This window comes from Meleagris gallopavo, chromosome 1, assembly GCF_000146605.3.
Source record: "Meleagris gallopavo isolate NT-WF06-2002-E0010 breed Aviagen turkey brand Nicholas breeding stock chromosome 1, Turkey_5.1, whole genome shotgun sequence".
Classification (NCBI taxonomy): Eukaryota; Metazoa; Chordata; class Aves; order Galliformes; family Phasianidae; genus Meleagris; species Meleagris gallopavo.
The window spans coordinates 73623517-73635882 of record NC_015011.2 but is presented as its reverse complement, the minus strand read 5'-3'; the positions used below and the strand labels follow the sequence as shown (position 1 = coordinate 73635882).

General features: G+C 40.3%; 1 long non-coding RNA gene across 1 annotated transcript; it reads left to right on the top strand.

Moving 5' to 3' along the window:
* The first annotated feature begins 16 nt into the window (after window positions 1-16).
* On the top strand, window positions 17-7075 carry LOC116217163. Its single transcript, XR_004161283.1, has 3 exons — window positions 17-858; window positions 1690-1793; window positions 6179-7075. It is a non-coding gene; the product is annotated as an uncharacterized LOC116217163 (long non-coding RNA).
* The last annotated feature ends 5291 nt before the right edge of the window (window positions 7076-12366 follow it).

The window sequence follows — 12366 nt, the reverse complement described above, 5'->3', positions numbered from 1 at the left end:
TTTTTTTTTTTTTGTTTGTTTGTTTGTTTTTGTTTTGTTTTGTTTTTTACCATGGGGCAGTTTACTCAGCAACTGGCCTAATGTCCTGATGTCTGCTGATGAGTTTCATCCGTTTCAAAGGGGGAAACAGATGAGCCCCAGTGGGGCTCATTGAGAGGGCTTTAAACTGGATATGAAGGGGAGAGGGGTTAAAACCAGATCCACTAGAGATGGGCCAAGGAGAATGATGTTGGGACTGGGGGTGAGGCAAGCGGCTCACTGAAGTGCATCTACATCAGCGCACACAGCATGGGCAACAAACAGGAGGAGCTGAAAGTCATTGTGCAGCAGGCAAACTATGACTTAGTTGCCATTATAGAAACATGGTGGGATTGCTTCCATGACTGGAGTGCTGCAGTGGATGGCTATAAGCTCTCCAGAAAGGATAGATAAGGAAGGAAGTGTGGTGGTGTGGCTCTTTATGTTAGAGAGTGTTTTGATTTTGTTGAGCTTGAGGTTGAATCTCTATGAGTAAGGATCAGGGGAAGGGCCAACAGAGCTAACATCCTGGTGGGGGTCTGTTATAGACCACCTAACCAGAATGAAGAGGCAGATGAGGCATTCTGTGGTCTGGCAGAAGTTGTGCAATTGCCAGTTCTTGTTCTCATGGGGGACTTCAACTTTCCTGTTATATGCTGGAAATATAATACAGTGTGGACTGGGAGGTTTCCAGAGTGTATGAAAGAAATCTTCCTGAAGCAGCTTATAAGAGAGCCTACCAGGGTAGGTGCCCTGTTGGACCCACTGTTCACAAACAGAGAAGGACTGGTGAGAGATGTGGACATCCAGAGCTATCTTGGACAGAGTGACCATGAAACGGTAGAGTTCTCAATTGTTGGTGAAGCTGGGGAGGAGAGAGGAAGGGGGGAAGCGGGAGGTGAAGGGGAAGGGGGCAGCAAAACTCCTACTTTGAACTTCCAGAGGGAGGACTTTGAATTGTTCAGGACACTGGTAGAAAAAGTCCCTTGGGATTTAGTCCTGAAGGATAAAGGAGTCTAGGAAGGCTGGACACTCCTCAAAAAGGAAGCCTTAAAGATACAGGAGCAGGCTATCTCCCTGTGCCACAAGATGAGCTGGCTGGGAGGAAGGCAGGTGTGGATGAAAAGGGAACTTTTCCTGAGGTTTCAGGAGAAATAAGAGAATCTACTTCCTATGGAAGAAAGGACAGACAGCTTTGTGAGAATACAGAGAGGTTATTAGGATGTGCAGGGAGAAAATTAGAAAGGAAAATGCCGAGCTTGAATTCAGCTTGGCTGTTGGGGTAAAAAAGAACAAAAAACATTTTTACAAAAATATTGACAGTAAGAGTAGGGCTAAGGAGAATCTCCATCCTTTACTGGATGCAGTGGAAAATGTGACCACTATGGATAGATAAGGAAAAAACTGAGGTTCTCAATGACGTCTTTCTTCTGTCTTTAAAAGTCAGACCAGTTATCCTCAAGGTGCTCTACCCTCTGATCTGAACGTTTCAGGTGAGGAGCATAATAAAACTTCCATGATTCAGGTGGAAGCAGTTAGAGACCTACTACTCCACCTGGGCTGCCAGAAGTCCACTGGGCTGGATAGGATCCACCCAAGGCTGCTAAGGGATCTGGTGGGGGTAATAGCCAAGCCACTTTACATCATCTGTCGGCTTTTCTGGTCAACCAGAGAGGTCCTGGAGGATTGGAGGCTTGCCAGCGTGACTCCCATCTACAAAGGCTGTAAGTAGGATCCAGGGAACTACAGGCCTGTCATCCTGACCTCTATGCCAGGTAAGATTATGGAGCAGATCATCTTGAAGGAGATCACATGGCATGTGTGGGACAAATGGGGGATCAGGCCCAGCCAGCATGGGTTCATGAAAGGCCTCTTTGACCTGCCTGATCTCCTTCTACAATCAAGTGATCCTCCTGGTGGATGAGGGAAAGGCTGTTGATGTAGTCTGCCTAGACTTCAGCAAAACCTTCAGCATTGTCTCCCATAATATTCTCCTAGTGAAGCTGGCATCCCATAGCTTGGACAGATATACTCTTTGCTGGGTAAAGAACTGGCATGATTGCGGGGCCCAGGGAGTGGTGGTGAATGGAGTTAAAAACGTATGGTGTCTGGTCAGAAGTGGTACTGTGGCCTGTCTTGCTCAATATTTTTACTGATGACCTGGGTGAGTGCACTGAGTGCTCTCAGTAAGTTTGCAGATGACACCAAGTTGGCAAGAAGTGTTGATCTGCCTGGGGCCCCTATCTGGACAGACTGGATAGCTGAGCTGGGGCCAGTGGGATGAACTTCAACAAGACCAAGTGCCAGGTCCTGCACTTTGGCCACAAGACCACCACAGGTTTGGGGCAGAGTGGCTGGAAGACTATGTAGAGGAAAGAGACGGTCTTGTATTGGTCAATGCTCATCTGACTGTGAGCCAGTAGTGTGCCCAGGTGGCCAGAAAGGACAATGGCATCCTGGATTGTATCAGAGATAGTGTTAACAGGAGGAACAGGGAAGTGATCAACCTTCTCTGTGCTCTGCACTGGTGAGTTTGGACCTTGTGTACTGCATTCAGTTTTGGGCCCCTCATTACAAGAAAGACATTGAGGCCCTGTAACATGTTCAGAGAAGGGCAGTGAAGCTGGTGAGGGGTCTGGAGTACAAGCTTTATGAGGAGCAGCTGAGGGAGCTGGAATTGTTTAATCTGGAGAAGAGGAGGCTCAGATGTGACCTTATTGCATTCTACAGCTATCTGAAAGGAGGCTGTGGCAAAGTGGGTGTTGGCCTTCTCTCCCTCATAACTAGCAATAGGACTAGAGGAAATGGCCTCAAGTTGCACGAGGAAAGATTTAGTTTGGATGTTAGGAAATACTTCTCTGAGAGAGTGGTCAGGCACTGGAATGGGCTGTCCAGGAGGGGTTATGGAGTCACCATCAATGGAGATGTTCAAGAAATGTTTAAATGGTATACTGAGAGACATGGTTTAGTGGGAAATATTAGTGATAGGTGGACAGTTGGACTAGATGATCTTCAAGGTCTTTTCCAATCTTGGTGATTCTGTAATTCTAAGAAAGCCCATTATTCAAAACTTGACCTTTACTCAAAAGTCTGACCTTTCATTGAAAGAAAAAATTATGTGGTTCCTCTACAGTAAACAAACTGTTGTGATGTGGAAACACTCTTTAAATGGAAAAAATAATTAGCAACTCTGTTTACTCAGTTATTCTTCAGGTCCTACTGCAAAATAAGCAGCAAATGGAAATTCCTGGAAATAAGAATGTGTCTCATGTATAGCAAGTTTCTGTGTTGTAAAAAAACATCTGAAGCCAAGAACAAAATCTAACTGCATACTAAGTGTACTGATAATATTAGTATGTGTTCAGTTTAAACAATTAGAAAATTAGCAAGCCCAGCTTGAACACTAATTCCTCTCTGGTAGCTAATTACACACTTCTCACTTTGAAACAGTGCCACACGTCACAGGCTGATCACTTTGTGTTATGTCATCCAGTTTTCATCGATTTGAGAATAACTGTAAATACAGTGGAATTCTATACAGGGAATACTGTGAGTGTTGTACAAAATGTACAGCATGTTTAAGACACGCAGAACTTACTATTTTTCTCTATCTAGTTATGTTATTACCTTAAATAATCAAAACAAATCCACCACCTGGAGTGTTGAAAATATCCAAATAATTTTGTCTGGACAGTATCTCTGATAAAAGCAGATTCTATTCACGATTGCAATGGCGGGTGTCCTGTAAGCAGAAGCACCCTTAAGGACACAATGAACACAATGACAGCTTCTTGTACCTTGTTTCTCCCTTTGCCTATCCCACTCCCCTGATTCCCCATTGGCTGGGTACTCCAGGTTCACAGTCTTATCAAAGTTTACATTTGTTAATTGGTGTGTTATCTGGTGTCAGTCAGTAGCCATCCTGTTGTTTCCAAGATGTTTCAGTGCTCTTCTTATTGTATTGATTTTCTTCAAAGTCTTCATCAAACAAAGAGCACCGGAGGGTGGGGGTGATGCCAGGCCTTCCCGATATCTCTTCAGGTGCTTCCTTGGACATGCCATGACTTGTTCTCTGGTTTGATCAATTTTGTGCAGGATATTCTTGCAATGTGTATGATAAAATATACATATATATGTGTATGATAAAATATACATTTATACAACTATGTGCAGAGCATACATTCTTGTGGAAGGTTCATCTAGAAGATAAGTGATGCAAACTATCAGAGACCCTCCCACCCCAAGTAAAGTAGAAAGACTCCCAAAAAGAACTATGTCAGTGGAGACCATAAAAATAAAAAAAAAAACATTATCCAATTCTAATTCAGAAACAACATTTGATTCCCACGTGGAGGATTATAGGAATAACATTAAGTCTTAGAGTTTCCAGAAACTTTAACCCCCCTATAGTCTTTTATAAAGCAAATCTCTGGAGAACGTGATACTTCTAATCAGCTCACTTTACCTCTCCTGAGCTCATTCAAACTCCACCAGCACTACTTGTTCTTTAAGACTTCAGTGTTAATGTCTTAAGGTCAGAGTAGTGGAGATTCAAAGTATCTTACAGGAAACAATCCTCTAAAGTTAGCCACATTTTGCACTGGCAGAGCAGGTGATGTGTTTCTTCAGTGTGCATTCCCCGTTGTATGGGAACTGCTGAATCTTTGATTGACCACCTGAGGTAAGTAATGAGTCAGCCACAGGAGCACAGGTGAAGGTAAATCATCTGTGCTGTTGGAAGGGGTGGAGCCTAGCTTTACCTCTCCTAGATCACATTTAACTGCTGACTGCTACTGAGGGATAATCTCTTTCTAGAGATCACTCCTTGTAGAGTATCTTATGAGCCTACAACATTGGTGTTTTCTATGCATTATTTTCCTGTTGCAATGATTTTACTTAGCTTAACTTTTCTGTATATTTCTTAATTATAACATCTCTATGTTCATTTATTATACATCTGTCTCAGTGACTGGGTAGACACTATAGAAAAACAGGATCAATCTACAATTTTTTTACTGTTTTTCCTTACTTCTGGTAATTGGAAAAATGACATATGAGAATTAGGCTTCTCTGTGATTTTTTTTTTTTGTATGAACTTTTCTTCTAGAGATAGCAATTTTTCTTTAAAAAAAAAAATAAAAAATCATGCAGCCTACCCATCCAATCTGTTTTCTGTCAATTGATAGAATCTAGTAAGAGATACATTCCCTTCACATCCATGATGTGCTCCACCTAATACCTTCCTAAATATCCCACTCTCCCTCCTGAAGGACTTCCTGATGCTCTTGAATATCATTGCTAATGATATCCCAGATACCACTGAAGAGCTAGTTAAATGCTTTGCTGTAGGAAAGCCATCGCACTTTCAGGGTGCACAGTTGTACTCAAGAATGCCTTGTGAAAGAGCACCAGGGAACATTTTCTATTATTTTTAAAATGTATTGCCTGGAGGCCAAGAAGCAATGAGGTCTGTGTCACCATCAGTCCTTTCAAATTGATTGTATTTACTGTTCACCAGTTTGTTGGTACAGATGCTCATGTGTACGCATGCAGGAATGGGGAAAAAAAAAAATCATTGCTGTTGGGTCATGTTCCTATACAAATGATAATTTTTTCCTTTATTCTTTTATTTTCCTTCATGTTCTTTCATGATACAGCTTTGCTGACTGTGTCAGTTGTTTCTGCCTTGGCTATCCCTCTTGATGTTTGAGTCATTAGTCTCCACTGTCAACCTGACATAAGTAAATCACCTCTTAAAACAGATTCTATCTTCAAGGCTCTTGTTTTGTGATGCTTATGGCAATGTAAGCTACTGACAAAAACATCTAGTGATAAACAGTAAGAATAGAAACTGAGAATCAACTCAGTTACCCCCATGCAAACATGTTCTTATCTACTCAGAGACGCTATCAGAAACATCCCAATGGATCTGCTTCATTTGACAGAAATCCTATTAGAGACCTGTGACTTTCTACGAGGACAGTTGGAAGTGAGCTGAATTATGCTTAGAGAACTCAAATGGACAGAGACAAATACATAAGGCAACTCCTTTTGCCTAGTTTCCAATCTGCACAGTGCTATAAAATTTATATTTTGTAGTCTGAGCCAGCTGAGGTCATCTTAGCAATGTCATACAAAACTGAATTTTACTGTCTTACAGGTGAAAAACTACAGGATATCTGCTTCTGTCACAGGAGTAGAGAGAGTGAAGGGAAACAAGGGAGCTGGAAGGGAGTAAAAAGGAGAGAAGCCCTGGAAAACCGGATATCCCAGACCAGATGCCGAAGAAAACCTGAAATATATGAGGGTGACAAGTGTTTTTGTATTGGGCTAATACTCCTGGAACAGATATTGCTTAACAATAGAAATTGAAGGGGTAATCAAAAGGATTGCTTAAGAACGTGACTTCATGTAACAGCTGCTCCATCAGGAGAGTAAGTATTTGAGAAGTTTCAGTCTTCAGCATAGATGTGAGCTGGGTGGTCCATAGACACTGCAAAACATTCAGGGAAAGAATAAGGGAAAATCATAGCCAAATACTTCATAAACAGGAGAAAACTATGAGACTAAAGATTATGAAAGATTGCATTCCTTTTGCTGAAATTGAATACTACTTAGAACTTAAAGAAATTAAAGTTTGACCCTTACTATTTTTGTCTTTTCTTCAAAGTCAAATTTCTCATGTTGGAGCACCTCAGAGACTGAGGAATATGATGGGTTTGGGGTGTTTTTTTTTTTGTTTTTTGTGATCTTACGTAACCTGGTAGTTTTGGCTAATTCCACCTGTATTGTTGGGCATCCAAACATTTTTAGAGACCTACAGTAATGTTATAGAAAGCATAACAAGATAGTAAAGCCTCAGGCTATAGCAAGCGTGGATCTGCTTAGATGTGACAATAGTAGGTGCGGAAATAATTAAAAAAAAAAAAAAGCCACAACTGATTGCCTACAGAAAAACCTATAAGATCCTCTGGTAGGCAGGGATCTCCAGAGGCACCACACTCACCTCCCCCTATCAGTGCTTTAAATGAAGTCTGGGAAGGGGTAGATCTTGGCTCCACCCCTTCTGGTCACTCAGGTTGCTTGCACTCATTGCTTGCACCTGAGCTCCCCTGGGAGGGCTCTGCCTTCCTAACCAGGTGCTCAATCACTGGTTCAAGCTGTAACTTAGCATTTCCACTTATACCTATGATACATTATTACAAGGTATTACTGTGGTCACAAAGTAACTGCTAAAATGGATATCTAATAATTCCACAGAACTTCAAACCCAAAGCACATCTGTTAAGTTTTAGAGGATCCAAAGTACTAGACCTTTAGACTCTTCATTGCAATGAGAGCCCTTCCAGCTGGGGGAAGATAAGAAAACGTTGAGATTTTGGGAAATCTGAGAATCTGGTTCTGAGAACTGAAGACTTCTGCAACTGAGTAAACTTCCTGGTTTACTGCCCTCCTATTAACTACTTGAGGTATTGAAGTTACAATTCAACTCTTCTGTAAGCTATATAAAAATAACACATGAATATGTCTTTGAGCTTATTGCTACTGGATGTGTGCTGAAATCTTATATGAAGTGTTGTGTGCATTGCACAAATGTATATGGTAAGTGAAACTAATTTCTGTGTATGTTGCTGAGGCAAACGTAACGTTAGAGGAACATAAAAAAATGTATTAAACTGAACTAGATTTGCACTGATTGGTGCATTCTTTATAGAATTTTAATTTATCTACAGAACAGTATATTGCCATTTTCCACAGCAGATTGAATGATAATACACACACACACACACACACGAAACCCAGAAAACAACAAAAAACATGTAAGGATGCAAGATTATCAGTTTTGCTTTTTTTTTGGTCTCAAGATAAAACTCATTCAAATTTTTCACATTCCAAAAGCCAGATATATTTATCTTTCATAGTGTTAAATGTAATAAGGGAAGTTTTTATGTTAATACTTGCTACCTCTCAGCTTCCAATTCAGTATTCTTGTTAATATTATTCAACTTGAGGAATACAAATGTATGCTGAAAGTGATATATATCGTGGAAATTAAATTGGTAAGTAAGGCTGGCAGATATGTAGAATGTTTTTAACTGCAAATACTGCACGTATGAGTGCGTCAGAAAGAGACTGACCAGGACTTAAAATAAGCAGTGATCTTAGAATATCTGAACGCTTTTCAGAGAAGTGAATTATTTGCCTGAAACTTTCTTCTGGCACAGTTAGAAAATGGTGTGTTTGGTACAGTCACTTCACAATGAAATCCCCAGTGAGGATGCATTAGGATGAACCCAAAGATGGAAGGAGACATAGCTTGAGCTTGTTTTTGCTGAATAATTTTGTCTTCATCCTCCTAACCCCACCTAATTCCCTTACTTTGACCTTCATCTTATCCACTGACCTCTTTGTTCTGTGCATAATTAGAGTGCCAGCTTCTCAGGGCACTGACCACATCCCCATATTTCTCTGGAGTCTTATGTGACTTGACATAGATTACTGAAAAACAGTAATCTCTGTCATATTGTTGCTCTTGAAGATTTTAAAGATTTCCTCTTTCTGATTACATTTAATCATGTAATAGGCTCTCAGCTGATTTGTGTATCCTGAATAAGCTGCTAAAATGGCCTTCAACACTGACTCCTTTCTACTAAAGGAAAATAGAGCACAGAGGTGAGGTGGGGGTGGTACGTTCCTGATCTGGTTGCTGTTCCCTATGTGTCCCTGACAAAATTACTTCACTACAATAGCTCTCATCCTGTATATTTTGTATCCTGGAGATTTGAAGTGCTTCTCAAGGCAAGATTTTTATTTATTTATTTTCTGTGTGCTTATGAAAGGACTCACCGGCCCTAAACTTGGTTGGGTCCTTAAGGCTCTGTTGTGGCAGAATAACTAGCGCAACAACACATCATCAGAAGAGTAAAACTAATATGATTTACTGACAGGAGACATAGCTTCTACTGACAAGAGAAATAAATTCTGACAGAGATATGGAAACGAAGAGACAAACACAAGAGTAGCAAAGCTGTAGAGCAGAGTCTGTTAGTTACCATTAGTGGTCATGTTAGTTTGACAAAAGTTGTACAAGTTTTACAATCTCAGAAAAAAAACAGCTCAGTTCATTGTAAGATATTAAATAAAAAAAAAAATCTTTTAACAGTTTTATTTTCTTTACATAATATTTGCTTTTTGAAGCTATAGTGGTGAAATGATTGTATTGGCCAATGTCACAGAAAAGCTAACTAGATATTGGTGAATAGAAGTTTTTCATATATTTCTGAAATGCAGCAGCAATAGCTGGGATAAAGGAGACTAAATTTCTCAGACTTTTTTTTTTTTTTTCAGGTTTTCTACAGTAAGCTAGGAAAATTACTTAGAGATTCTCCTCGTGGGGAGATTGTGAGATTGTACTTTAAGTTCTTGTGCAATAGTCTGAAACAAATTTCTTAACAGAAATAAGGTCTATGTGCTCATTAAACTTTGGAGATAAGTTTGGAGGCTAGAGAGTATGTTCCATGGTGTATCTGTCTAAACAGAGGTTTCACTGCTTGAATCTTGCAACTGATTAGGCAGCCAAAACTTATTAGGATTCTGCACTCTCAGTGGCAATATGCACCTGTTGCAAGACTGGGCCTCAAAGTAGAGCTAGTTGCCAATCTGCTTAATCAGACCTAGAGACATCACAGCCAAACAGTCGAGCAGCCAGAAAACATCTGTGTTTTCAACCAGGCATCTAAAGCTAGTTGCCTGCCTTTCCACAAACAGCCTCTAATCCTATTTATGACCTTGTGACTGACAAGCATCTGCATTCCAGACAAAGTGCTGAAGAGTTCTCCATTACAGGAAATAAGTAGAAAGTTGCAGCAGGTTATTTGCTCATTAGACTTCCCACTCAGTGACTGTGGGAGTGCGTGGCATGGTGGTAGACCCTCCTGCTGCTGATCATTTGTCTGTCATAATGTGGTCAGCCATTCATTCTTAATGAAAGGCTAATGTGTCAAGAGAATCCAAAGATAGAAGTTTAGCTTGACTACTTATGAGGATAAAAGGGGCAGAGCTAATTCTGAACGGCTGTCATTTGTGTTTCCATGTGCTGATGACTGCTTTTAACTTCATTTAAAACCTGTCTAAAGCTGCAGCTCTCCTTACTGTATAAGGAGTACAGTAGTGTGACTAAATTACCTGATAAAAGATAACAGGAGTTTCTCCTATCTCTTGATGCCTTCTTTTGGGAGACAGTTGACGTCCAAAGAACCAGCTGATGGAGCATACTAGGTTCTATTCTCAACAATCACATAACAATGCTCAGTTTTAACATGGTGCTACTCAATTATACATCATCCTATTCTAACTTTATAGGTGGAGAAACAAAGATATGGAGATGAAATATGACAGGGTCAAGGTCGCTCACTTTGTTACTGCTATATTAGAAACTTAGTCCCCCAGGTTCTTGCTTTGTGTTCTCATGTCTGTTGATTTTTGCCCATTGGCGGCATGATCTGGAAGGGGTAAGCTAATACGTTTTCACTGTTATTTATAGAAAGCAGAAAAGAAAACTTGTTTCCTGTACTCATTTGTTTCCTTAGGAATTGCAAAAGGCCATATTGTGTGAAGACTTTCTAGACCAGGATGGAATGTAGGATACTTGAGAAAGCCTGCTGTATGACCACAGAGATCTTCAGAGAAAAGAGACAGGGGTTGTGCAAACCAAACTTCTTGCTTAGGATAAAAATGTGAGTGAGAATGAGATATCCTAGCAATGGATTTGGCAACTAGTTGTATATATAAGGGCTGCTCTGAAAGTAATGCCTTCTATTTTATTGTATTGGTCTACAATGTCAGAGGCAGATGTTGATGGGATAGCAGCAGAGGGTGAAATTTTCCACTAATATTCCATTAAATTTTGTTGCTGTGCAGCAGGTGGCAGCAGAGGCAGTTAGACAAAATGGTACCTGATTCAGAAGAGTTTATAAAACAAAGGTGTGGAATTAATTCCTCCATGCACCAGAAATTGTTCCCAGAGACATTCATTGACACTTGTTGAACATTTATGAAGATGAAATGGTGGATGTTAGCAGAGTGAGGTGGTGGGTAGTGTGTTTTAGCAGTGGCAACAGTGACAGTGAGTCAGATCTGTTGCGTAGATTTGAGTGTGGCTTGCTGCCTTTTGTCCATACCTGGTGAAAATGCATAACTAATGGTGATAACTATGTTGAAAATCAGTGTTTTGTAGCTGAAAAATTGATCTATCAAATAGTATTATTGTTCTTTTGGTATCTATTGCTGTATGATGGAAATAAGTAGGGAACATTACTTCTGGAGCAACCTACATAAAAAGTGGAGTATTCATCCCTGCTTAAAAGACTGGAGAAGTCTGACTCCCTTCTGCATTCCCTACTGACATAGTTCATCAGTAGTGTGGCCTTCAAGGCACTATTCTTCCTGATGTCATGACTTCATGGAGATTTTACCTGGAAGCAGCTCTGAATTAAGTAATTCCTATCTTTTCAGATGGTTTGTGCAGTTGCATGACTATCCAGATTACAGCTTTCACTAGGATTTTTAAAATACTTCCTTTACATTTAGCTGAGCCCTCTTCCTATCTTATCTGACAGGCTCTTGGAAACTTGGTGACACAAAAAGTAGCAGTCAGCCTGATTCCGCAAGTGTTTCTTCAGCAGACTGCTGACTCAAGCAAACATTCACTTTGGAGTCTGTCCGTTGTGCCTGAGACAGATATCTTCCCCATCTCATTGTGTTGGGTAACTGAGATTTCTAAAGGATATATATTTTTGTTTTTTCCAGGAAGCCAGAGGCATCCGTTTTTCTTTTTATTTTTTTTAAATAACCAAGTGCAGTTGCATTGCCTTCATTTATTCTATATCATCACACGAGGAAGAGTACTATTATTTGATCATTTCCTCTTTTTTTTATTTTTTATGTTTAAAATGTGCTGATCTGGGATTTATTTCAGTGTAAACTAATGCAATTACAGTATTAGACAACATTGCTTGATGCTGCAATAGAGAATGGCACAAACCGTTTATCATCATTAATGAACAGGCAAGTACAGGAACATTGGGGAGTTCAAATGTGGGAGCAGTGGATAGCTCTCAAAGAAAAGCTACACTAGCAGGATGCAGAGAAGGATATGCGTTCACAGACAGGATAAATTACAGATCCTTATAACTGGTGGTGTGGTCATCCACTTCTCATCACTGCTCAGAGCTGTTAGTCCAAGCTCATCAGTCTGTATTCAAGCAAGAATGAATTGTTTTCATGCAGGCAGATAAGCTGAGAAGGACACTAAATCCGGCACATCCTTCCCTCAGCTCCACCAGAGTT